Raw genomic sequence first — 25,357 nt, forward strand, 5'->3', positions numbered from 1 at the left:
GCACAATTAATGTAGAAAACATTTTAGACTCTATAGTCTGTAGTCTCATTGTTTTCTGGGTTTGTGATGGCATGAATTTGTTTTGTTGGATGGTTAAGGTGAAAGAGAAGGAAGCTTCTTTTTTCCTCTTTTTTAGTTCGAATCTATATTCTATACGCAAAATCGCAAAATTTAGATTCGAACTAAAAAAGAGGAAGAAGCTTCCAGCTCTTTCACCTCAACCATCCAACCCACTACTCCCTCATCCAAAATATGGGCCAATATAAGACGCTTCTGCGGACTTAACCCAGTAAAACAAATTCATGACATCACAAGCCCAGAAAACAATGAGACTACATTGGCTAGCAACGAAATTGCTAACATATTCGCACAACACTTTTCTGACCCCTCCGGCGACTGGAACTTTTCAGAGGAGTTCCGAAACAATAAATATAGAAATAACCTACATCACTATACCCCCTCTCCAATAGCCCAAACACTAGAAGAAAACATAAATTATCTCGAACGTAGCTCAGCCGACCCATCTCTCTCAACTGCTGTATAGCAAAAGCACTAGATAAAAAAATAGCGAAAACACTCTGGTGGCTAGCGACATATTACAATTTAATTAATGACAACCAATTCGAATTTAAAAAAGGCAAAACGACTTCGGACTGTCTACTCTATGTAGACAATCTCATAACGAAGTCAAAAATGCACACCTCCCTCGTCACTCTTGATTTTTCAAGAGCCTTCGATCGAGTAGGTGTGCACTCCATAATCCAGCAATTGCAGGAATGGAAAACGGGCCCCAAAATAATAAAGTACATTAAAAACTTCATGAGTAACAGAACAATAGCTGTCCGCGTCGGTCCGCATACATCAAACCCATTACCCTTTTTCAACGGAATCCCACAAGGTTCACCCATATCCGTGATACTATTCCTCATAGCATTCAATAAATTATCCAAAATCATATCTATATAAAGAAATAAAATTTAATGCATACGCCGACGACTTCTTCCTTATAATAAATTTCAACAAAAACACGAATACAAACTTCAGCTTAGACAAACAACAAATACAAATGGAACACACACATAAACATACTTCTACCCAAACTACTTAATAAGCTAAATAAAATAAAATGCCTATCTAGTCTTAAATTTAATTGCAACACGCATACACTACTCAATGTCGCAAAGGCAACGGTTATGCCAAGCTAGAGTATGGTTTGTTTTGCTCCCAAAAGCATTTTAAACAAAATAAAAACACAATTTAACTCCGCAATCCGTCTAGCTCTCTGAGCCTATCGTTCTACCCCAATAAATAACTTACTTTACGAATCAAATACTCCCTCTTTAGAAATAAAACGAGACCTTTAAATACCCAAACTATCCCAAAACCTAGTCTTCTCCAAAAACACACCAATACATAAGTTCGTTAAGCATAAAAAAACTAAAAAGAAAAAAACACCAATAATAGACCGAACAATCAAGCTTAGCCTAGAACTTAATCTACCCTACAAACCAGTAAAACTCCATAAATACAGGCCATCATGGACCCTCCCCAATCTAATAGACACATCACTCAGAATCCATAAGAAAGAACAAACATCTCCAAATCTATACAGAAAAATATACGAACACACAGAGAATAACCTCAAAGCACACAATTTCATATTCACTGACGGTTCAAACATTAATTACACTATAACATTCGCCATTACAACGGAAACATATATCTTGAAATACGGCATACTGCATCCATATTCATTCGTCCTCACCTCCGAAACAATCGCCATCCTAGAAGCAATAGAACTTATTAAAAACCAAAGAGGCAAATTTATTATCTGTTCCGACTCCCTATCAGCAATAGATTCAATCCAAAACACAAATAATATCAACTTTTACCCCAGCTGAATACGATCGCTAATAACGCAACACGCACCTAAAATTAAAATAATGTGGTTTCCTGGCCATTCAGGAATAAAAGGAAATGAACTAGCCGATCAAGCTGCAAAATCAGCAAGCAGTATGCCACTTATCCTCACCCCAAATATAAATACCACAGATATAAAAAAACAGCTTAAAGCCGACCTTGCGACGAAAAATAAAGAAAACATAATAAACTGCAGTCCATGGTACCAATCTATTAACACGAACACCTCACACACATGCGATTACCTTAAACAATCCCACCCAAATTGGACCAGACTCGAACAAATAGAAAATAATACGACTTCGACTAGGACACACAAACATAACCCACCAACACTACCTAAATCCCAATTCAATACCAACTTGTCCGTTTTGCCAAGGTGATATTCCAATAAGCCACATATTAAACTGATGCCCATCCCTCCTACAAGCCAAACAAGACATATTTAACAACACCAACCCTCTAGACCTTCTTAGGAAACCCAATCCAGATAACATACAAAAACTCATACTTTTCCTCAAAAAAACCAAATTATACCACAAAATCTAAAAACAAAACAGGAAATTGTACATAACAAGCCAGCAATTAGTTAGCAAATTAGATATTAACTAAATTAAGAAATAATAACATTGTAAATAAATATAGCTGTAAGCCCCGTAGCCAATGCTATACTACCTAAGTTAGTCTAGTTTTGTAAACTATTCTATCTATCATAATAAATAAATAAAAATAAATATTGAATAGGTATCTGAATATGCTGAAAGCCAAATGGAACGTTGCAATGATGCACAATGTCGCCACGACACACCTGACGATCATCCACATCCTCATTGCCAGCTCCACCACTTTGGCAGTCTTATGTGAACGCTGCGCGAAATTTTTTTATGTACGGAGTTGTGTTGGCCGGTGCGTGCGGCAAACTTTCAAAACCACACGGTGGAATTGTGCCATAGTTTTACGCGTTACTTAGGAAAGTTAAATGACCATTTGTTGCAGGTAAATGGCAAAACTACATGTTTGAAATTTCTACAGCTCAATGTTAATCAATGCGATGCAGCTCAGAGCCTCCTAACTCAGACTGCGTTGGAGCACAATGTAGACATCATGCTCCTGAGCGAACTTTACGTCACTTGAAGGGGACAATCCTCCATGATCCTAGACGAGTCAGGTATAGCAGCTATCAAGTGTTGCAGCTCTCTCCACGTTCACCTATGCGGGGAATTAACACACACACATACATATGTATAGCTGCTATGCTCCGCCTAGCGACACCCCCGACCAGTTCGAGGAATTTCTAGAGGCACTTGTGGATCATGCGAGAGGGCAAAGACCGATGATCATTGCCGGTGATTTTAATGCCTGGGCAGTGGAATGGGGCAGTACTGTATCCAACCTCAGAGGCTGAGAAGTGATAGACGCTATAGGAATACTGGACCTGATACTGCTAAACTACGAAAGGAAGCCGACGTTTAACAACGACAGGGGTATGTTATTTATTGACGTTACCCTTATCAGGGTAACGGCTAACAATAACTGGATGATCCATGACGTCGTAACGCTGAGTGACCACGCTCTGATTTCCTTCAGTCTCTCTCCGGAGGGCAAGAACAGCCGGACAAGCATAGAACAACACGAAGATCGATGAGGACATGCTGGCGTACCAAATCGATTTCCTGATAATCCCAAATGGGGATGCAGAGAGTATGGCGGCTGACCTCATGAATGTGCTTGGTAGAATTTGCGACGCAAACCACCCGTGTTCTGTTGGAGTGCCACCCTAAACCATCTACGATGGGATTACCTCAGGGCTAGGAGAACGGCGCAACGAGCCAGAGGCAGTACTCACAACGCGGAGCTCATGGAGGCTTTCAGAAGGAATCGCATAGAGTTTAAGCATGGCATAGCGGCTGCCAAAGCGCGGTCGTATAAGAATCTGCAAGATAGCGTAGATAGTGATACCTGGGGCCTCTTCTATAAGCTTGTTACCAACAAGCTTAGGAAGAGAGCGGTAACCCCATCTGACCCTGCGGTCCTGGCTATTCCCAATGCAGACCACACTATGGCGGCCAACAGAAGTAGCCCCTGCCCACGATTTTCCATGCGTCACAGAACCTGAAGTCGTCGAGCCAGCCAAGCGCATCAAGCCCAATAAAGCCCCTGGATGAGATGGTATTCCTGGAGCTGTTATTAAAGCAGTGGCGTTGGGTAGACCTGACATTTTCAGGGCCACCTTTCAGCAATGTCTTCTGGACGGAATCTTCCCAATAAAGCCAGAAACTAGTCCTGTTGCCGAAAGGCATGGGACCAGCATATAGGACATAGTTGGAAAACTGTTTGAACGTATCCTGTACCCTCGAATAGAGGCGATCAACGGCCTAGGAAATCAGCAATATGGCTAACGAAATGGAAAAAGTACCCTAGAAGCTCTCTCGGCCGTGATTAACATTGCCCAGTCCGCTTTGCTGGTGATAGATGGCTAAGAGTCAGAAAGGAATACTGCGCAAATCGACGTAAGGAACGCCTTCAAGACCAGGAGATGGCCCCTAATCCTCGGAGCCACGAACTGTATGGGGATCCAGGAGTACCAAGGTTAGTTGTTGGCAGCTACTTTAGGGATCGTGTCCTATGGTATGATACGAAAGCTGGCCCAAAAATATACCGAGGTTCGGCTGGTGTTCCCCAATGAACATTATGTACGATGAGATCTTGGGCATCCGCAGGGCTTTGGGAGTAGTGCTGCACTGTTTTGCTGACGATGTGAAAATTACAGCAGTCGCCAAAATAATTGCAGAGCTGCACGATAAATGTAACACCACGATTAAGCTGACACCACGTGGTTCGAGAGGCAGTTCTATTAAGCAGCAGGAAAAAGGTGGAGAATGTGCTAGTCTCTGTCACTGGGACAAAGGTGACCTCCCAAGAGTCCCTAAAGTACCTGGGTGTTATGAAAGACCACACGTGTTATTCAAGGACCACGCGAGTTACGCCAGAAATCACAGCAATCACAGCTTCTTCATTGGCTAGACTGATGCCCAACGTCGGTGGACGTTGGATATCCGGCCAGGAATCTGATGTTGTCAGTAGCAAAAGCTTCGCTGCTTTATGCTGCACCAATCTGGAGCAATGCCACTAGCAGGGGTTCATACCTGAAAGGAGCGCGCTCGGTGCTACGGTCCATGACCCTCAGGTTCATTAGAGGATTCATAGCCGAAATCGTGGTAGGCTTGCCGCAAATTGATCTGGAGATCAAGGCTTTCAGCCTAATGCGGGGTGGCGCTTCCCGGCTAGAGGCACACGAGTGGCTGCTGGGTGAGTAGCAGAACACATGGGAATCCCTGCAACGGGCGAGGTGGTCTTACCAGCTCTTCCCTGAGTTGGCGGTTTGGACAAAGTGCCAACACAAATTGGACTACCACTTAACCCAGTACCTCACGAACCATGGCTGCTTTCCGGCCTATCTACTCCGGTTCCGCCATGTAGAGCAAACCCTGTTCCAATGTCAAAAGCCAATGCCTGTTCTGCGTCGATTGTAAGGAATACACTTCCTGCTTATCGAAGCCATACGAGATATATAAGAGGCAGTCCCGGTGAGCGTGCAAGGACATAAGAGCACACGGAGGTTTTTGTCTCGTAGGTATAATTCCACTAGGGATTATGAATCGTGCAAGAACGATAGGTGTCATCTTAAGAAGATTTAAATTTTCCTAATAATAAACCACTTCGGCAGTTGCTGCCTGGACGATAAAAAAAAGTACCCATACCTTCCTTATGGCCATCGTTCCGCCTTGACGGGGGAGGAGTTATAGGTGACGGCACAAGTACGCCTTCACCTCTCCCGAAACCACCACGGGCATTGAACCAGATATGAAACACTCAACTCGGAGGCAGAGCGACCAGCAAGCGGAGCGTATCGCCCAGCGGAGTCAGAATTCCGAAGAACTGAAGTATTGAAGTACTGGAGGTGGTATCCGGTCAAAACTACCAAATCAGGAGTTTCGGTAAGACCAGCAACGAATTGTACACTAGGCTAAGCAAGAAGATTGCTACAAAATACAAATTCATTCTTATGGAACCAACCAAAAGATTGGGTCGTGTGTCTCCTCACATTTCTTTAAACTCAGCTTAAGAATAAAACCCTCGCGCGACGTAACTGGCATGCGTAAGCGACTTAATGGCAGAGCGAACAGCACAACGCTAAGCGACGCGTGAGTACTAGAGACAGAGCAAGGGGACGAGCTTAGATACTCACAGCTTTTCTTCATAAATAACAAAGCTGAGGTGCCGTAAAATGTAATTGTCTCCAAAGTTGGTATGTATACCTAAATTTGTAGGATTTAGGATGAAATAAGGAAGTGAATTTAAATACACCTATTCGCGGTCCTGGTCCCACGTAATATTTTATCGCCTAAGTATTAGTTCGAGGACAAGGTTTCTTGCAGATCGAATGGTGGAATTAATTTTCAAGGGCAGAATTTTTCTCTGCAATTTTTTTATGGATTGAGAGCGCTTATTTCTTTGTTTCTTTTTGTTCCGTTTAATTTTTGGCTGCCGGCCGTGCACACGCACATATGGTGATCTATGTCCGAAAGCTATGTATGTTTATTTTTAATTAATTCTTAAAGGGGCCAAGATTGTCTCTAAACTCTAAAATGATTTCATTTAAGTTAATTATTGGTTTTATGGGGATCAACATTATGCATTAAGCGCGGGTAGCTGGTTATATATTATTCGAATGGGAATCGAAAACTGCAAATTGCAGGATTATTAGCGATCCGAATTTTATTATGTTTCGATTAGCATGTATGATAGCTGTAAAAAATTGTAGTGAGTCAAAATATATTTTTATAATGTTTTGAAAACCTAACTCGTTTGGCTCTGACTAGGATGTATTCCCTGAGATCCGCGTTTAGCGATCAAAGGGGGGCATTCAGGATGACAACTGTTTGTAATTTTTGTTAAAGAATGGCCTCAACCACATCTGAGGATCGAGCGAAAGCTTGTAGGGTAAAAAATGTTTCTGTCTTTGTCCCCTTTTCCTAATTGTCGTAGCACGCAATCACAATGATAATCATAAGAATGATATTAGGCTGAGGCTCCAAGACGATATTATCACCCCACATAACCGGCAATGAGCAGCGTGCGTCCTGGAATATTTCATAACACCACCCTACCCGTATGCAGTAGTGCAACCCGCACTAGAATCCCCTGCCTCTGTGTAGTTGTTAAATGTGAAGCCAAACAAAGCACTTGGCTTTGACGGTATCCCGGTTGTAATCATTAAAGCGATGCCATCGCAAGAATTCAGATTTCCAGGGACACATTTCAAGCAAAGAGACAAGAATAACAAGATGCGTAACGGCCATGCATTGGTTTGATGCACTTTTTTGGTGACGGCCAAAATTGCCCTCTGTCCGCTCGCTTACGATGAGAGCCTAAGAAATATAAAAATTAAACACCACGGGGAGGCCTTGCAATTGTAATTGGGTCCTATATTTATATGGCCTTCGAGTTTATTTTTCACTACTTATCGCAATTACTATTTGCGCCTACCGTACTTCCCGTACTTTACTACTGCAAAAAATAGACAAAATACTAAGGAAATCATTATAACTACTGTAATTTAAAACATACATTTTCCAAAGAGAAGTCATTACATTGTTCTCAATATTTTATAGAAATAATACGTTGAAGAAAATAAAAATCTATAAGATAAATTTAAATATCAAAACTGTTTCTTGCAAAAAGACATATCTTAAGGCACGAAGTGCGGACACAAGCACTCAACAATCATTGCCTTATTAATTTTTCACACGTCGCATGCTGCATACTCTAATGACAAATATTATAATATAAAGTCATTTTTGAAATTTATTTTGTGATATTATGCATTATATACAATTGTCGGCTGTCACTGTCTGCATAGAAAAGAGCTGTTCGCATTAGAGCTCTCCGCTCTTTCGATATTGAAAAAAAATTCAATAGAGCCTGGAGCCACTTCTAGAGACACGCCGAAAAAATTGTGTGCAAAAAAATCATATGACGTTACGCATCTTGTTATTCTAGTGTCTTTGTTCCGACAGTGTCTTCTGGACGGAGTCGTCCTCAAGCGTTGAAAAAGGGCGAAGCTAGTCCTTCTGTAGAAAGGCAAAAACCTACAAATGCAGCAGGCAGCTACAATTTTTGCTGGACATTGTAGTCAAAGTTTTTTAGCGCATATTGTACGTGCGTATAGAGCTAATCTCCAAAAGTCGCACAGGCCTTCAAAGCTAGCAGTGTGCCTTCTGAATGGGAAAAAGCGGGCTCTCTGCTCTCAGATCGGCAGTAAGGAGTATTGTGTCATCATCATTTAACCCAGCGATAACAATGCGCAACATGGGCATCCGTGGATACGTAGGGAGTGTCATTGGAAACTACTTCAGGGACCGCTTGTTATGGTATGTAACAGAATGCAGTCTAAAAAGTCACGAAGTCTGCAGGCCAATTCAATTCTAGGCATTACACCTATTGCAGTGGAGATAAATGGTCAATACCTAGCGCGAAAGCCCGTTACTCAGAAAGAAATTAGAGAGTTGATGGGCAACTATCTTATCCATTTTATTCCTCACAAAACGGAGTATGAGCACAAAGGTTTAGAATACCACATGACTCAGTTACTCACGGACAATAGATGTTTCCGACGGTACCTATTTAGGTTCCACAGCGTTGATACAGTCCAGTGCCTTGCACAGACGCAGTGGGAACAGCAAAACATATTCTTGCACTGTCCTAGGTTCGGTGCGGAGAAGGGCAAGCTCCGATAAATAGAATGAACTGTCTATCACCTGGGAAACCCACTTACTGGCCTACAGACCCACGAAAACTACCAGTTCTGATTGATTTTGCTCTCGTAAGAATAATTCCTTTAGTGCTTCTTAACGCTGTAACTCTTGAAGATCTTACCCGTACTCTTCAACATTTTTCGGCAGCCCGAAATTAAAGAAAGGTCGCGTCATCTTACAAAAGCAGCCACAAACTGTTTCAAGTACAAAAAATATGTCAGCACACACTTAAAAATCAATCCTATGCTAGACACAAATTCAGATATTGAAAGTTCTGTAAAAACATTCGAGTCGATAATAATAAAAGCTGCTAGTGCTGCAACACATCAAATGACTTCGAAGCAACACTTCAGATATGGGACTACGAACGTGCAAATCGAGAACTTAGTGCTAGAAAAACAGAGATGCCTATTCGGGATAACACAGGGAAATGGACCCGTGATGCAGAAAAGGCAAATGTATTTGCTGCTCACCTACAAAAGGTGTTTCAGCCGAACCCACAAACAAATGGCTTTACGCTCCCGCACGTCTCCGATAGACACCCTACTGATCCCCTGAATTTTCCTCCGAACGAAATTGAAAAAGTTATGGAAAAATACACCATAATTATAATTCCAAAGCCAGGAAAAGATATAACTCAGCCAATAAGTCTACTTTCATGCATCTCTAAGCTCTTTGAAAAATTACTCATCATTCGTATACAAGCACATCTGGAAACTCGTAACAATGTTCCATCGCATTAATTTGGATTCCGTCAAAATCATGAAACAATTGAACTAGTGAACAGAATAATAACAGAGATCAGAAGCATTCGACCGAGTCTGGTTGGAGGGCCTTATGTATAAAATAAAAACACTCCTTACACCAAATACATAAAGCTGCTTCAATCTTATCTTTTTAAACGAAAATTTGCTGTAAGGTGCAATGCGATTACCTCCGAGGACCATATCATCGAAGCGGAAGTCCCTCAGGGTAGCGTTCTCGGTCCGACACCGTATTTCCTATACACAGCTGACATCCCTACAAGTGATCGAACAACACTATCAAATTTTGCTAATGACACCGGAATTCTCATACGAACGAAATGCCCTCTACAAGCATCCATTGAGGAGAATTGCCTGGCTCGAGCAGAAATGCAAACATGACACATATACGCTTAATAGGCGTAGCTGTACCCCATTAACTCTAAATAACGTCCAAATTCCACGAAGTGATTCAGCCATTTACCTCGGAGTTCATATAGACATATGAATATATATATCATATATACTTGGCGTAAGCACATTGAAACCAAGAAAACGCATTTGAAGCTGAAAGCCATCAGGTTTCACTGGCTTATTATCAACTCACGCTCTCCACTAAGTTTGGACTACAAGGTCCTGTTATACAACACAGTTCAAAAACCAATATGGACATATGGATGTCAACTATGGGGACACGCATGCAACAGCAACATTGAAATAATACAACGAGCACAATCAAAAATCCTGCGACCAATAACTGGTACGCCTTGGTACATCCGGAAGGCGAAAATTCACCAGGACCTACGGATTCCAGTTCTAAAAACTGAAACTGTCTAGCAATGGCAAAATACCTAAAGCGACTTGCTTGCTCCATTGACCAAATCACTTATAGAAGTGAATAATCACACACGCCTCCAACGTAACGATTCGCCTGCCCAGATGCCAAGACCTAGGGCCATTTAGTATCACTTTATAATTAAGTGATTAGATTAAGATTTGTATACTTATTGTGTTAGTCTCTATATACCAAGAGAAGATCCAATAAATATGAAAAAATATCAAAACACTTTTATATGTGGGCGTGGCGAAAAGTTGTCGCAGTTAGTCGGGGGTTGGTAACTCATGGCTAATGGTCCAGGGTCGTCACAGATAAAAATATTAAAACATTTTTCAAAAGTGGCAGTTTTGGGCGGTTTGCGGGAATGGCAAACATTTTTTGGAAATCGATAGAAAATTACAAGACAAATAAATATGTGAATATATATAAACACGTTGTTTAAAAGTGCGTGCGTGGCAGTTTTGTGCGGTTTGTGGTTGTTAGAGTGGGCGTGGCAACATGTGTCAAAAATGGGGGTTTGTCTCTAGAATCTGTATGCTAAATCTCAACTTTATAGCTTTTATAGTTCCTGAGGTATCGACGTTCATACGGACAGACGGACATGGGTAGATCGACTCGGCTTTTGATCCTGATCAAGAATATATATATATGTCGCAGATCATTTAAATGTAACGACATTTCTAGTAACTGCGCGTTTCTGCTTGGCACGCGCCATGCAGGCGCCTTTTCTATTCTTTTGATGCGCGGCAGAGAACCGTTAGAGTTTCTGCCGAACGTAGTTTGGAGCGGGGGGAAGTAGATATCGGCAGGATTAACGGAAGCGTACAGAAAAATGCCGTGTGCATTAGTATTGATGTATGTGGACTGGAGTAGGTCTCCAAAATGTGTTGGTAATGCGTGTAAAGTTAAGAACTACGCATAATTCTGATTTTGTGAAAAGCGATTTAGTCAGTCAGTGATCCATCATTGAGCAGAACAGATATGCCTCGCTCACGCGCCAGAAAACGTTGCGCAGACAACGAGAATAGTGAAGAGGAAGAAGGGCGTCCTGATGACTCTTCGACATATACTTCATATGGTCGAAAACGATTCCTTTTGCCTGTTACGATGTATATATGTATATACATATGTATATGTATATTAAAATGAAATTTACAAGCTGCATACACTATACACTGTAGATTAGAAATATAAATCGATATAAATAAATATGCACAATTCGTAAAATAAAAATGTAATTGAAAAGCTGTGAATAGTTCCCAATAAACTGTGTAGTTACATGCCCGGCAAAATGAATAGTAAAATTCCTTCTTTTGGAACACCTTCCACTCGAAAAAGAGCTATGAAAGAACATGTTCAGTGACAGCCGACAATTGTATATAATACATAATATCACAAAATAAATTTCAAAAATGACTTTATATTAGAATATTTGTCATTAGAATATAGAATAAAAGTGAAAAAAACATTTTAATGGCCGAGAAAAAAAGAAGAGAAGAAGATAAAAGTCCGATTATAACATATATTACACATAACATAACATACTAATTACAGATAATAAACATAAATATAAATATGTAAACGGTAGCTAATTCGAGCGGGAATTTTAACAAACGAATAAAAAAACTTAAAAATTATAATAGTCAGGTCGTGAATTTTAAATTATTATTTTATTTCATAATATTGCTACGAAATTGGCCAAAACTCCAAACATGTTCAAAATTCTTTCCGTCGATTAGAATTAATTTCGGCCCGAAAATCGTCTTTTTACACAAGACGCACACATATACGCGTTCTCGTCGCTTTTTTTTAATCATAACAAGCTAGCAAATTCTATTTTTAGATTTCTTACGCTCTCAGCGGACAGAGAGCAATTTAAGCCGTCACCAAAAAAAAAGTGGCTGCATAGTGCCAAACGGCCATGCATTGCGTTACGCATCTTCTTATTCTAGAGCCTTTGGTAATAGGGTATACTAGATTCGATGAAAAGTATGTAACAGGCAGAAAAAAGCGTTACCGACCATATAAGATCTGTAAAGTGACATATTCATTCTCCATATGAAAAACTTAAACCGATCTTTGGAAAAGCTTCACTATTCAAGATACTCATAGTAAAGACACAAACCATTAATCAATAGAAAGCTTACGTTATCGATAAACAAACATATGAGGCTTCGTAGATCTTTAAGGTTTGCTAGAACATAATAATTATTTCTATAATCAATTCTTGATTAACTCTGGCATAACCAACAGCAAAAAAAAAAAAACTAATAAATACATAAATAAATTACATATACATAAAATTAGATATTTTTATAAATTTAAAAAATAATAATAATAATAATATAATATTTTCTTAATCAGGATTAAAAGCCGAGTCGAGGTCCCGATTTCAGGAACTAAAGAAGCTAGAAGGCTGAGATTAAGAATACAGATTCTAGAGACATAGACGCAGCGCAAGTTTGTTGACCCATGTTGTCACGCCCACAAACCGCGCAAAACTCCCACGCCCACATTTTTGTACACTTTTTGAATATATTTTCATAATATTATTAGTCTTTTAAATTTTTATCGATTTGCCAAAAAATCTTTGCAACGCCCACTCTAAAGCCGCTGATCCGGTCGCGCCCAATTTTGAAATTTTTTCAAGTTTTATTTATTTTTTTTTTATTCTTTTATGTATTATGGATGTGTCTCATCAGATATTTTGGATCAAATTTTTAATATATATTTATTTTCGTGCTTGCTAAAAGCATTTACAACACTTATGACTATTAATTTGACGTGTAATTAGACATTTATATTAGTAATGTCATCTTAAAAATAAAATAAAATTATTATTATAAGAATATCAATTATATGGTATACGATTATTATTGGCAGCGTGTCCAAGCTCTCTTGTTTTCCATATTTAGTTAACCATTCCGGAATTTATGGGTTTGGATCCTGCTATTCGCATCAAAGTTTAAAATAATAATACTACCAAAAGGAAAAACTAGAAAGACAAGACAGATAAAAAACATTGTTTAATAAACCGAAGTAATTAATTTTAAAAATAATATTTTTATTACCTATCACCGTTTTAATGGAAACATGATTTATGCATAAATGGTATAATTCTCGTTTAAAATGCCACTTGTACGCTGGAAACCAAGCAAAGATATGAATATATGAATAAGCCAATGTTAAAATAGTACTCTTCCTGAGAACAGCAGTTTTTCCGATCCACCAAGTAGTCTTAAAGGTCTTTAAAAATCATAGATCAGACCAGATAAAAATCAGTGGGCGTGGCAAAAGGCAAGCCGATAGAAATTTTCCAGACTAATAAAATTAAAAAAAATGTGTCCGTGGCAGTTTTGGGCGGTGGGTGAACAAATTTGAGCTGCGGGTTAGTCTCAGAGATCTGTATGCTGAATTTCAACCTCAAGCTTTCATAGTTCCTGAGATCTCTACGTTCATACAGACAGACGGACATGGCTAGATCGAAAGCTTTTGGATCGTATTAGGGAATATAATTTGGAGATAAACAAGAAGAAATTAGTGTTTCTGAGGATGGAATGCGAATTTCTGGGGTATGGATTTTTTTCGTATTTTGGAACCCTTGGCAGAGTTGTTGAAAAAGGGCGGTCCCTTTTCCACTGAATGACAAGCAATTAAGTGCGTTTAGCGATTTGAGGAACGCTTTAGCTAATGATGCTAAAGATGCTGGAAAAATGCATCCTATTTCGTTTTATTCTGTAAAAACCACTGCGGCAGATTCCCGATACCATAGTTTTAAGCATAGACCGATAAAAATGATTACGGGTTGCAATTCGTTGGTTCAAACTTAAAGTAGAAAAGCTATTAACGCTAGGATTGCCAGATGGTACCTTGAGTTAGAAACTACGATTATTTTAGACTAATAAAAGTTGTGAAGTTGTTAAGAGGTTTTGACGATAATAAAGGCTTGTCAGAAAATCCTGGGAAAAAACCAGTCTGATCTTATTTACTAAAGGGAAAATAGTTTAATCAGAGGTCTATTGGTGTTTATTCCACACATCAGGCCAAACGTGTTGTTTGTAAATAATACTATTTAATTTAATTTCTTAAATGGTCTAAGTGCAGTAAAAAAGTAATTGCGAAAATCGTAATTAAAACTGTGAACAAGTTGCCAGCTCTACTGTCCAGATAACAGCTTAAACAGCTGTTTATTGTATTTGTATTGTATTTTACCATCCTGGCTTCAAAACAACCAATTGGAAATATAATATAAATCAATCGTTACATGGACGTAGATGAGTCGGCAACTTAGGAATTAAGTGTTAAATAAATAAAAAGCTAACAGCTCTTTTGTATGCTTTTAGGGAGTATGGTTTCCCATTGCATACTTTTACCAAAAACAAATTCTGCAACATACCCCAAGTTACCGTGCTGCCCAAAGGAATTCTATTTCTCGCGCGTGTAAATATCGCACCTCGCATAGCGATCAATCGTGCTTGGAAAGAATTAAATTTGTGTGGTGCCAACCAATGGTAAATGAGTTGGGCAGGTGCATATAGAGGCATCAAAATCGAGTACGATAGTGACAACGGGTGGGATGATTTAGAATCAGAAGGTTTTCGTCCTAATACGACAGGTAACACTGCAGACGTGGACGCCGCCCAGTTACAAGCTATTATATCTGGAGCCGTTAGCCAGGCTTTAACCGAGCAAGAAACTAGGTTGAAGCAGGCGTTCCAGTCACAGTTAGATGAGATGAAAAGGCAAATGGAAAACTTGCGCGTGGAAGCACCATCAAAAATAACAGTAGACCCAAACATTCGATGTGGGGTCAAGCTTGACATTGTAAAGACCATTCCGGATATTACGGGAGAACAAGATGACTATGTGTCATGGCGGCAATCGGCCGTAGACGCATTCGAAATTTTCAAACCGTATTATGGTAGCGAAGCGCATTATCAGGCCGTTTCGATTATCAGAAATAAAATCAGACGGTCGGCAAGAGGGCTACTAGTTGCCCATCACACAGTCTTAAATTTCGATGCCATTATTGTTCGATTAAACTGCACTTACGCGGACAAAACGTCGCTGCGTGTCCTTAGGCAGGGACTTGAAACAGTTAGGCAAGGAGAACTTAGCCTAATGCAATACTACGACGATGTAGAGAAACGATTAACGTTAATAACAAACAAGATCGTTATGACACACTAACCGTACAGTGCTACTCTATTCAATACTGAGGTTAGAAAGATGCCCTCCATGCATTTATTGCTGGTCTTAGGAAACCCTTGAGGGCCATAGTCCTGCCAGCGCAGCCCAAGGATTTGCCCTCAGCTTTAGCTTTGGCTAGAGAATCCGAGGCTGCCATAGAACGCACTACCTTTGCTGCCACAATGCAAGGGTTTGGAGGAAGAGGCACTCACCCATGAGCACCGAAATAATCAAAACCGCTCAAGGAAGCCACAAGGAAAACATAGCAGGGCCGAAGATGGCCATTTCTACAAGACGCAGAATAGACCCCAATAAAATAATTCTGCCCAGAACCCGGGCAACTACCGTAATCAATCGCCTGGGCCTATGGAGTTATGCTCAACAAGGACTTAACTCTGGCAGCCGACTTCTTTGGAAGTCAGCCAAGGCCGAAAGTGCTCGGGGCCATAAAAGATTTGGCTCCGCACGTATGACCGGTCAAAGGCGTCAGAGATTGCATAACACCATGCAACAGGCTGACGATAAAATTACAGCGAATATGAAAGCGCGGCCGCAGCGGCCGTTACCGAGATATACGAGGAGTCTGAAGAAAATGATCAGATCAATTTTTTAGGGAGCCCTCCCGACTAAAAATTTTAATCGACATCAAGCCCGTAAATGACTTTAAAAATGTAGTGCCGGTCGATTCTCCTTTCACAGTGAGTTCCATTCATGGTTCTGACAGAGTTCACCTGAAATGTTTAATGAATACTTTTGGAAAAACATCTACGTTATTTCTTTTAGACGCGCTGATACCATTCGATGGTATTGTAGGATTTGACCTCCCAGCTCGCCGCAGAGAAAGGTAGGGTGGTCCATAAGGACAACCTCAAATAAATTCCACCACTTTTAATTTATTTAACCATACCCTTTAATAGTAAGCCAGATTTAAGTAAAAGTGCCGTGGTCTCATTCTACGTATGGATTGCAGATTCGCCTTCACCTTGGCAGTGGCAAATACGCGTATTACCGACTTTTCTCAAGCCAAATACATTCCCGTCGTAGATGGAGATGTACTGGTGTTTGAACAACGTTACTGCTTGAGGAAATCGAGCAGCCTCTCAGAATTTATTAGAATGGTACATGGAATGGAATGGAATGAGACAGAAAAATTTTCGGAGTCTTTCCCACAGTCGCATATGCACAAATTACTAAATTTTGATACATATCATCTGAGAAACTTGTGGTCCGTTCTAACACCACCGAATTGCGAGGAGTTTAGACTTCTTGGGTACAGCTCTTAAGGTAGTAGCAGGAACTCCTGATGAGGATGACAGAAGCTCAGCTAGTGGACTCAAACTCCAGGCAGATTACCATAAACTCAGAAACTCAAAACCAGCTAAACAAAAAAAAATTAATTCTAACCATAACATTAGCTAAGGCTGACATAATAAATCCCTCTATCCTTAATCATGCCAGTCTGAAATCACTAATTGAACAAGGCACTCCAATAGTTAGTTTATTAGAAGCAGCTAAAATTAGGGCTCTCCAGTGCGATAACATTGTCAGAGGTCAGATGTAAAAAAGTCCTCACATACACGGTATCACATTATCAAGAAATCCTACGTCTCGGCGGAGACACCTTGGCAGAATGTGATGAAGAAACCTTTTTGGTCACCGAGTGCACGGAAACCACGCACAAAACCTTCTGCGAGCGGTCTCGACGCGAAACCTGTGCACGCTCGCTCCATGCGGGAAACACAGCTCAATGCCACACTCAACCCAGCCACCTGAGAGCAGTAATGCCTATAGATGACGGCATCATTATAACGAGGCAAATGCCCGCGTCAAAGGAACGCACCTGGTAACCTTCGAGCGGTCAGCTACCGTCAACGGATCGGAGTTCGTAAATTTTCCAAAAACATTAGACAAGCAGCCTGGCGTAGTAAGATCACCACTACTGAACATCGTCGGCCATGATCCGGTATTGCGCATACCCTTGCTACACAGCATGAACAACGACAACCTGCGCTTTATTTAAGGGTTCAAGGAGGTTTACGCTGCGGGCTCCCCTAAACTTTGGTTCGTGGCTGGAGTAATCCTAAACGTTACTCTGATTGGGTCACTCATCCTTTTTTTCTTCAAGGAGAAAGCGAGCCTCTGTCGACATACAACAAACCATCGATAAGCTTAATATAACCAAGGACGGTCATAATCTAAGGGGAGGAGTAGTTAACAACTGAATGAGCCCTCAATATATTTGAGTCAGCAGATAAAGAAGTTTACGTTAAGAATACCCTAGAAACTAAACTAAGTAGCTTCACGCGAACAATGCTGACGCGCCCCAACTGAGTTCAGCGCTCTGCGCTAAGAGCGGACAGCAGCGGCAATCCTTCCATTATCCGGGGTACCGAACTGCGCTGCATAAATGCTGAGTGGGCTTGCCGACCATGGGTTTATGGGGTGATGTATTGGAGCTAGGGTAGATCCATATTTGCTTCATTTCTTTGATTCAGTTTTAAGCTAGCCCTTTAACAATAAAGAACAGCTACTCCGGCACATGGCCGTAAAATACCATTGGTTTAATTCGAACATTCTCGCTGAGCCACAGCCCAGCGATCTACCAAGGGGGTTAAGTCACGCCCTCCCTCCTAATCGCCGTAAGAGTCGTCACTCTCCAGCTTAGCAGCCGGACACACCGTGGACTCTCAGGAGGAAGACATTCCCAACGTCTGGAGACGCAAAGGACACTTGGACAGGAAAAACTTAATTTATAATATAAATATAAAGGTAATATTGAACATTATTTCGAGCGGTGGTTTTAATTTAAGTATAATAAAATACCGGCATATATTTTAAATAATATTGTATTAGATCATATACATTGGGATAAAGGAAAACTTAAAATTAATTCGCTTCTAAGGTCAAAATTAATTTCGGCTAGAAAATAGTCTTATAAAAGAAGTACGCACACACACAATACTTTATTTATGGTTTTTAATCCAACAAGCAAGAGCACAAAATGTTTAGATTGTTTTGCTCTGTTATTCTAAAGTCAATTATGTTTATCTTAGAGATGTTTTCTGATATATATATTATCAATATAAATCAGCACTGGCCGTGATGATACGGAAAAAGATTATAAATAAATAAGTAAATAATAAAAAATGTTATAAATTTTATATGTTTGATTTATTTTTGGATACACTTCCTCTTTTCTACATATGTAAAATACATTCAAAATTGCTAAAGAACTATGAAAGAGAGTTTCCGAACTGGCCTAATGAATTAGTAATTCTTTTCTGTAAAACACTCGAAACACTTATGACGGAATAATATTTATCATAAATCTACTTACATTCTTCCCATATACGGTTAACAAAACTGTAACAAGCTGAAGTGAATAATTTTTTTTATGTTCGTTTATTACATATCAACAATTTTACTAACTTTAGATAAACTATTTACATTTACAAGCAATAAGACCAGAGTGTAAAAATTATTTAGAACCATTATTTAAGAAAGAAATTTTGAGTAATACTTTGTTTAGACTGCTGACAAAACCGCATCTGCAGCAACATTCGCAACAGCAGCAGTCATATTAAAAACCGTTACTTATGTGTAGTTTTCTGACTCCTAAGGCGACAATACCTTATTTAAATGCGTCAAGAACGTTTATTAATTGAATTTTTGCTCTACTTGGTGATAATATATTAGGTGTAACTTTAAGGATGCTTACACTGTAGATACGTTGTGTGTGCCAATTGAAACTGGTAATGAAATTCCTTTATTTGTTACACACCACCTTGATTTTATTTCTAAGCCTAAATAGTACGCAACTAAGGTGGTAACACCCAAATGTTTTATCGTCGCAACCGTGTGAACAGTGTGAACAGACTCTAATACACTTCTTTGACTGACGATGAACCTGCGAAATTATACACAATTCACATCATTATTCCAATGCCGGTTCAGACAAGGACCTTGCATGGCGGAGCCAGGGTCGATAATATCAGAGACGCCCTTTTTAAGGTTTCTAATTGTGAACAATTGAAAATGACCAAGTTAATAAGTAAATATATTTAGAAATCGTGACGCGTGTTATTATTAAGTCATATTAAATTTTTGTATTAATATTTTTAACACGACCACAATGTTAAACAAGTGGAAAAAGGCAAAAAAAATATATAAAAAAAAATTTTTGTAATTAATATTTTTAACACGACCACAATGTTAAACAAGTAAAAAAAGGCGAAAATAAAATAAATAAAATATAAAATATTTTTAATGCTTACTAAGGCATATTAGAAATAAAGGATATCTTTCTTAAGAAGTTTATATATTTTGAATTTAACAATACCATTAAAATATTCAAAATTTAATTTCATCACAATCAACATATAAGTGGGATTCGTTGGAAATGCAAACTATGATGGAAACAATTGTAGACATTTAAAACGCGATATATACATATGTCCATATATAATGGAAGACCAAATAGTGTACCTTTAGAGCAGTGGCGCAATATATCTTAACTTGTGTTTTCAACCCCAAGGCCCTTGTAAGCAGTCATTAAACATAAGGTCGCATACCAAAAGGTACCTAAAAAAGGTAGCTTAGATATATTCCACCATGTATATGTCGGAGCGCGACTCTTCGAGTTCTGGGAATTGTTTCTATGATTTCACATTCCGATAAAATTGTATTGTTAATAGCGTTGAGCAAAGTGTTAAAAGGCAGTGCATCGCAATGGCTGTCGCAGATATGCTTCGCTGGCATCACATGGCCGCAGTTTAAGGAACTGTTCAGACAGCGATTCGTAGGGATTGAGACGACGGCTGCCATTCTCATGAAGGTTTTGAACGGACGTCCAAAACCTGGAGAGAGCTTTGCCCACTATGGAAGTCGCATTGTCACCTTGTTGCTGTCTAAGTGGAAGGCCAAGGATTTGGAGGAGATTGCGGTATAAGTAGCGTTGGTTCATATGGCACAAATCGATAATAATTTGTTGCGTTGGGTGTTTACGACAAATGTGGATACGCGCAATGAGCTTCAGAAACATCTGCAAGCTTACGCCTTCAAGAAACGTAACAATGAAGATGATTCTGGCCCAGAAAAGAAGAAGTTAAGAATGCAGTCGCAGACGTATGCAAATGTAGTGATTAAGTGAGCCCTGTCCATTCTTTTTCGATTCGGGAGCCGAATGTTCTTTGGTAAAAGAAAAATTAAGTAACAAATTGGCTGACAAGAGATCTAGTTATTTTAAGAGGAATTGGTGACAATATAGTTAAGATCCACCTGCAAAGACTATCCACAGTCCAAATGTCTCAATTTAATTTAGAAATTTTGTTTCATGTTGTAGTGGATAACTATTTAAAGCGAGACATAATGATTGACCAAGACATATTAAAGCTCGGTGTACTGATTGAATCTGATTAATTTAGTATTTTTTATTATTATTAAGTGGGTTTCTATGTGTACTGCGACCCATTCTGATCAATTGTACTAACCCTTCATGACTTCAAAGATCTCCCTGAAGTCCAATGCACTGTATAAATGCCATAATTTTATTGGGGTTCAGGGATGAAATTGTTTTCCGTGAGACTACATACATGCCCAGGAGTCTGTTCCTCCTGATGGAAAGCGCCATGCAGTCACATATAATATGTGCAGAGCTCTCCTCCTCCAGACAGCAGAAGCGCCAATCTTATGCAAATGACTACGAACTCGGCAGTGCCCAGTTATGAAGTTGCACCTTAGTGGTGCTAAGGCGTGCTCTATCACCCCAGGCTATTACTCCATAGGTTAGTATGGGTCTGACTACCATGAGGTACAGCCATCTTATTATGCGTGGTGAGCTTCCCCACGATTTTCCAGCAATTTTTCTACACGTGAAAAGTGCTCTGGTGCACTTATCAATTGTGTTATCGACATGAGTTTTGAAGCTAAGTTTGAAGTCGAGGGTTATCCCAAGATATTTAACTTCTTTGATGGCCTCTATGCGACATTCTGACAGGGTTATTGCCCTCATTCTCTGTAGCTTGTACCTATTTGTGAAGAAGTCTTGCGCCTTCACATGTGTTTACTATTGCCTTACAAAAGGTTCTATAGTTCCTTCATGGTTATACATAGTCAGTTTATTCCCCACTTTCCTTCTCTTTTTGCTTTGTTAAAGAGTCGCCTGGTCGCTGTCCGTAACTTCTCCAATTGATCGTTCCACCATGGAGCATCTTTTTCCCTCTTCGCTCGGCCAAGGGAGCAGTTTTCTCTAAACGCGTTGGTAAGACACGAGTTAATATCTTCTACGACAGCCTCCAGTTCTAGAGTGGTAAGGGGTTTCCTGGTTACCCTAGTAGCTGGATTTCGCAGTAAGGAGGCATTGAACCCTTCCCAGTTCGTATTCCTGGGATTGCGCCTACGCTCGCTACATTCTAGATTTAGCCCTATGTTAAAATGGATTATTCTGTGATCTGACATTGACTCCTTAGGAGATACGTGCCAATCGCTTATTTGCGAAGCCACTGATCTGCTTTAAAGTGTAATGTCCAGAACTTCGTATCTTACCCTGGTAACAAATGTCGGAACATTGCCGACATTTAGGATTTCTAGATTGTTATTCAAGATAAATTCTAAGAGTGACTCACCTCTTTGATTTACGTCGCTGCTGCCCCATATCACGTGATGTGCATTTGCATCACATCCGATGATGATGGGTGAGTGTGTCCTCTTGCAGTATTCTGCCAGTGCAGTGATTTCGGGCGGTGGGCACGCCAAAGTATACCGATGCCACCACAGTCTTCTTGGCTGCTCCCACATCTTCTACCACGATCGGTACTGGTTATACCAGGGCTAGCCCAAGATGTTGTTTGATGAACATCCTTGCCAGCACGGCCGAGGCTGCCTTGGCGCGATGGATGTTCACCTGAGCTATCCCTGTATTCCCGACCATTAAATGATCGGCTCCATCGTCGGCGTTGCTGATTTGGAGATACCCAGATCACCATCCGCCGGTATCGCTTCTTCCTTACTCAGAAGGTCTAGTTCCATGCCCAGCTCCTGAGAGGATATCGGGGTCTGATTCCCCATCTCGATGATGGTCGCATCAAGATCCTCATCATCCGCCAGATCCTCGCTGGATTCGGAGAGCTTATTGGGCTTCTCCTTCTCCGCGGAGACTGGTAGATTTCAAGGAGTCTCGACCTGTCTTGTGCCGGATTTGATCTCTTTGGCCTTCTTTAAACCACTAACTGATATGTCTCCAAACCTGAAGCTCAGCTTGTGGTCACTAGAAATAATCTTGGCGCATGAGTTGTCATCAATGCCAAGGCTAATTGCAGCCACTCAGCAGTGGTTGCGTTGCGGCAGTCCACTATCAGGTGACCCACCCTGAAGTGGATTCCTCCAAACTTGATTGGAGAATCCCAACCGGAGAGGACTATCTTCTCCAGTAGTGCGTCCTCGAGCTGTGAGAGGTTCTCACTGCTGAGGACGACTTTGGGGTACCCCCCTGGTACGACCGCAACTTTGATGGCCCCAGTTACGGCCGCATATGATGGCTTGCGTACCTCAGTTGCCTTTGCAGCCCTTGAGGTACTTGGGCCATCGAAGGAAGCAGTCAGTGGCCTGCTCTTCTCCACCTTCTGCCTCTTAGGCGTTTCCGTCGAAGGCGTCAGGGTAGAGTTTGCCCGCTTCAAAGCAGAGTTGGGCTTTTGCTCTAGCGGCTACGGATTCGAGTGACTCGGTGTGGCTGCCCGATTCTTCCCTCCCACAACTAGGCGTGCTTGTGCCGTTGGCATTCCGATTAGGAGCATTTTTTGGTGTTGTCACTGAAGTAGGCCGCTCTCCGTCAAGGAGACGGTCCTCAAATTATCATGCGACATTTCCCGCAGTCAAGGCCTGCGGTATTTGAAAGTTTTTTGGTCTATTGTTCATAGTACCCACGAGTTGCGGAGAAATAAACGGTCCACCCGGGCAGAGATCCGCAGTACCCGGGTAAGGCTAAATAGACCGGGCGGACGCCACTTGCCCGGACTCTCCGTTAGCGACTGGGTTAGTTGTTACACCTGCCCCCAGCCTGGCAGACTTTCGGCACGGGTCGAATGACACCTTAGTCCGGCCCGGAGGTGTGGAAATTTTTGAGAGTTACCAGCTCCAGCCCAACTACGATTAGCCAGCACTCTTAGCAGAGACATGACCTAACTAAGAGCCTGTTTCCAGCCGTCCTCGCATGGAGAGTGTAGTTGCACTTCCAGTAGTGTGTCACAATTACGGCGCGTACCACCGTTGGTGGCGCGTTGAGCCCTTGTGGTACCTACTGGCGTGGCGGCCAATTTAGTAATTAGTATTTAGTATTTACAAATCCAAAATTACCAATGCCGTCCAGAATAATGCACCTGAGAACAGTTTGGAAATATTTTTTGACACCAATACAGAATTAAGTAATAATGATAAATGTAAATTATGAAATATATTTTGGAAAAGTATGCCGATAGTTTCGTAATTGGGATACGAAATAAGCGTGTAACCACAGGTGCATTGGAAATTCGTTTAATTGATAAGAATAAAACTGTTCAAAGGCCCCCATATCGACTCAGCGCAGATGAGAAGCTGTTAGTTAGCGAAAAGATATAACAAATGCTTGAATCTAATGTAATTCTCAGCAGTTCTCCATTTGCAAGTCCAATGTTATTAGTCAAAAAGAAGGACGGTAGTGAAAGGTTGTGTATCGATTATCGTGAGCTTAACTTAAATACGATTTCTTATAAGTTTCCATTGCCATTGATTTCGGATCAAATAGATCGTTTGTGGGGTGGTAAATTTTTCCATTTTAGGCATGGCCAGCGGATTTTATCAAATACAGATTCTATAGAAAGAACAGCATTTGTGATAACAGAGGGTATAAAGAATGCGTCGTCTATTTTTCAACGTGCTATTGTTCAAGCTTTGGGGACTTAACCTATTCCTATGCAGTTGTTTACATAGACGATGTGCTGGTTGTTGCAAATACAAAGGAAGAAGCATATGAGAAGTTGAATACTGTGCTAAAAGGGTTATCAGAGGCAGGGTTCTTGTTCAATATAAAAAAAATTAATTTTCTTTGTACAGGAATAGAGTACCTTGGATTCTACATCAAGTATGGAAAAAACCAAATCCTCGTAAGATGGAAGCTCTTTATGTTTTATCTCAGCCAACCTCGGTAACTCAGTTAAGGCAGTTTATAGGTCTGGCATCGTATTTCAGACAATTTGTTCCACGATTATCAGAGAAGATGAAGCCACTGTGTCAGTTAAACTCTAAGCTGAATTTTTTTTGTGTGGAAGATACGGCCGAATATTATCAAAGTGCTTACATGTGACCCTGTACTGACCGTATTCGACTCTGAGCTTCCAATTGAATTCCATACTGATGCCAGTGCAGATGTCTACGGCGCTATGCTCATGCATAAAATAGAAGGGAAACACAGAGTAGTCGAATATTATAGCAAATGCACGTCAACATCAGAAGCCAAATATCACACGTATGAGTTAGAGACGCTATCTGTCTACAATGCAGTAAGACATTTTTGCACGGACATTATTTGCACGGTAGAAAATTTTTTGTGTATACTGATGGTAATTCGTTGAAAGGTAATCGTACATAAGCAAAGTGGCATAAGCAAAGTTGATGAAGTTCGTGTTGATCTGGCAACAATAACAGATAAACAGAATCTTGACTCGGAAAATTGTATTAAAGCTATAAAGTTATGTATGTCTTTCTTTGGAGTTCCCAGTCGTATTATAGTGGATCAAGGCAGAAGTTTTGCCAGCAACAAGTTCCGTGAATTTTGTTCAACAAGCAGGATCCAACAACAATTGCACCACAAATCGAGT

General features: G+C 40.5%; 1 protein-coding gene across 2 annotated transcripts in view; it reads right to left on the minus strand.

Moving 5' to 3' along the window:
* LOC27206972 (dnaJ homolog subfamily C member 16) overlaps nucleotides 1-19,011 on the minus strand; it is a 156,976-nt gene extending 137,965 nt beyond the window's left edge. The window contains exon 1 of one of the 2 annotated variants that reach the window (XM_039298322.2): nucleotides 18,847-19,011. The gene's annotated coding sequence lies outside the window, so the exon portion shown is untranslated. The remainder of the gene's footprint in view (nucleotides 1-18,846) is intronic. The other variant, XM_039298321.2, reaches the window with a different exon arrangement.
* Nucleotides 19,012-25,357: the final 6,346 nt, after the last annotated feature.

This window comes from Drosophila simulans, unplaced genomic scaffold (assembly GCF_016746395.2).
Source record: "Drosophila simulans strain w501 unplaced genomic scaffold, Prin_Dsim_3.1 Segkk87_quiver_pilon, whole genome shotgun sequence".
NCBI classification, from domain to species: Eukaryota; Metazoa; Arthropoda; class Insecta; order Diptera; family Drosophilidae; genus Drosophila; species Drosophila simulans.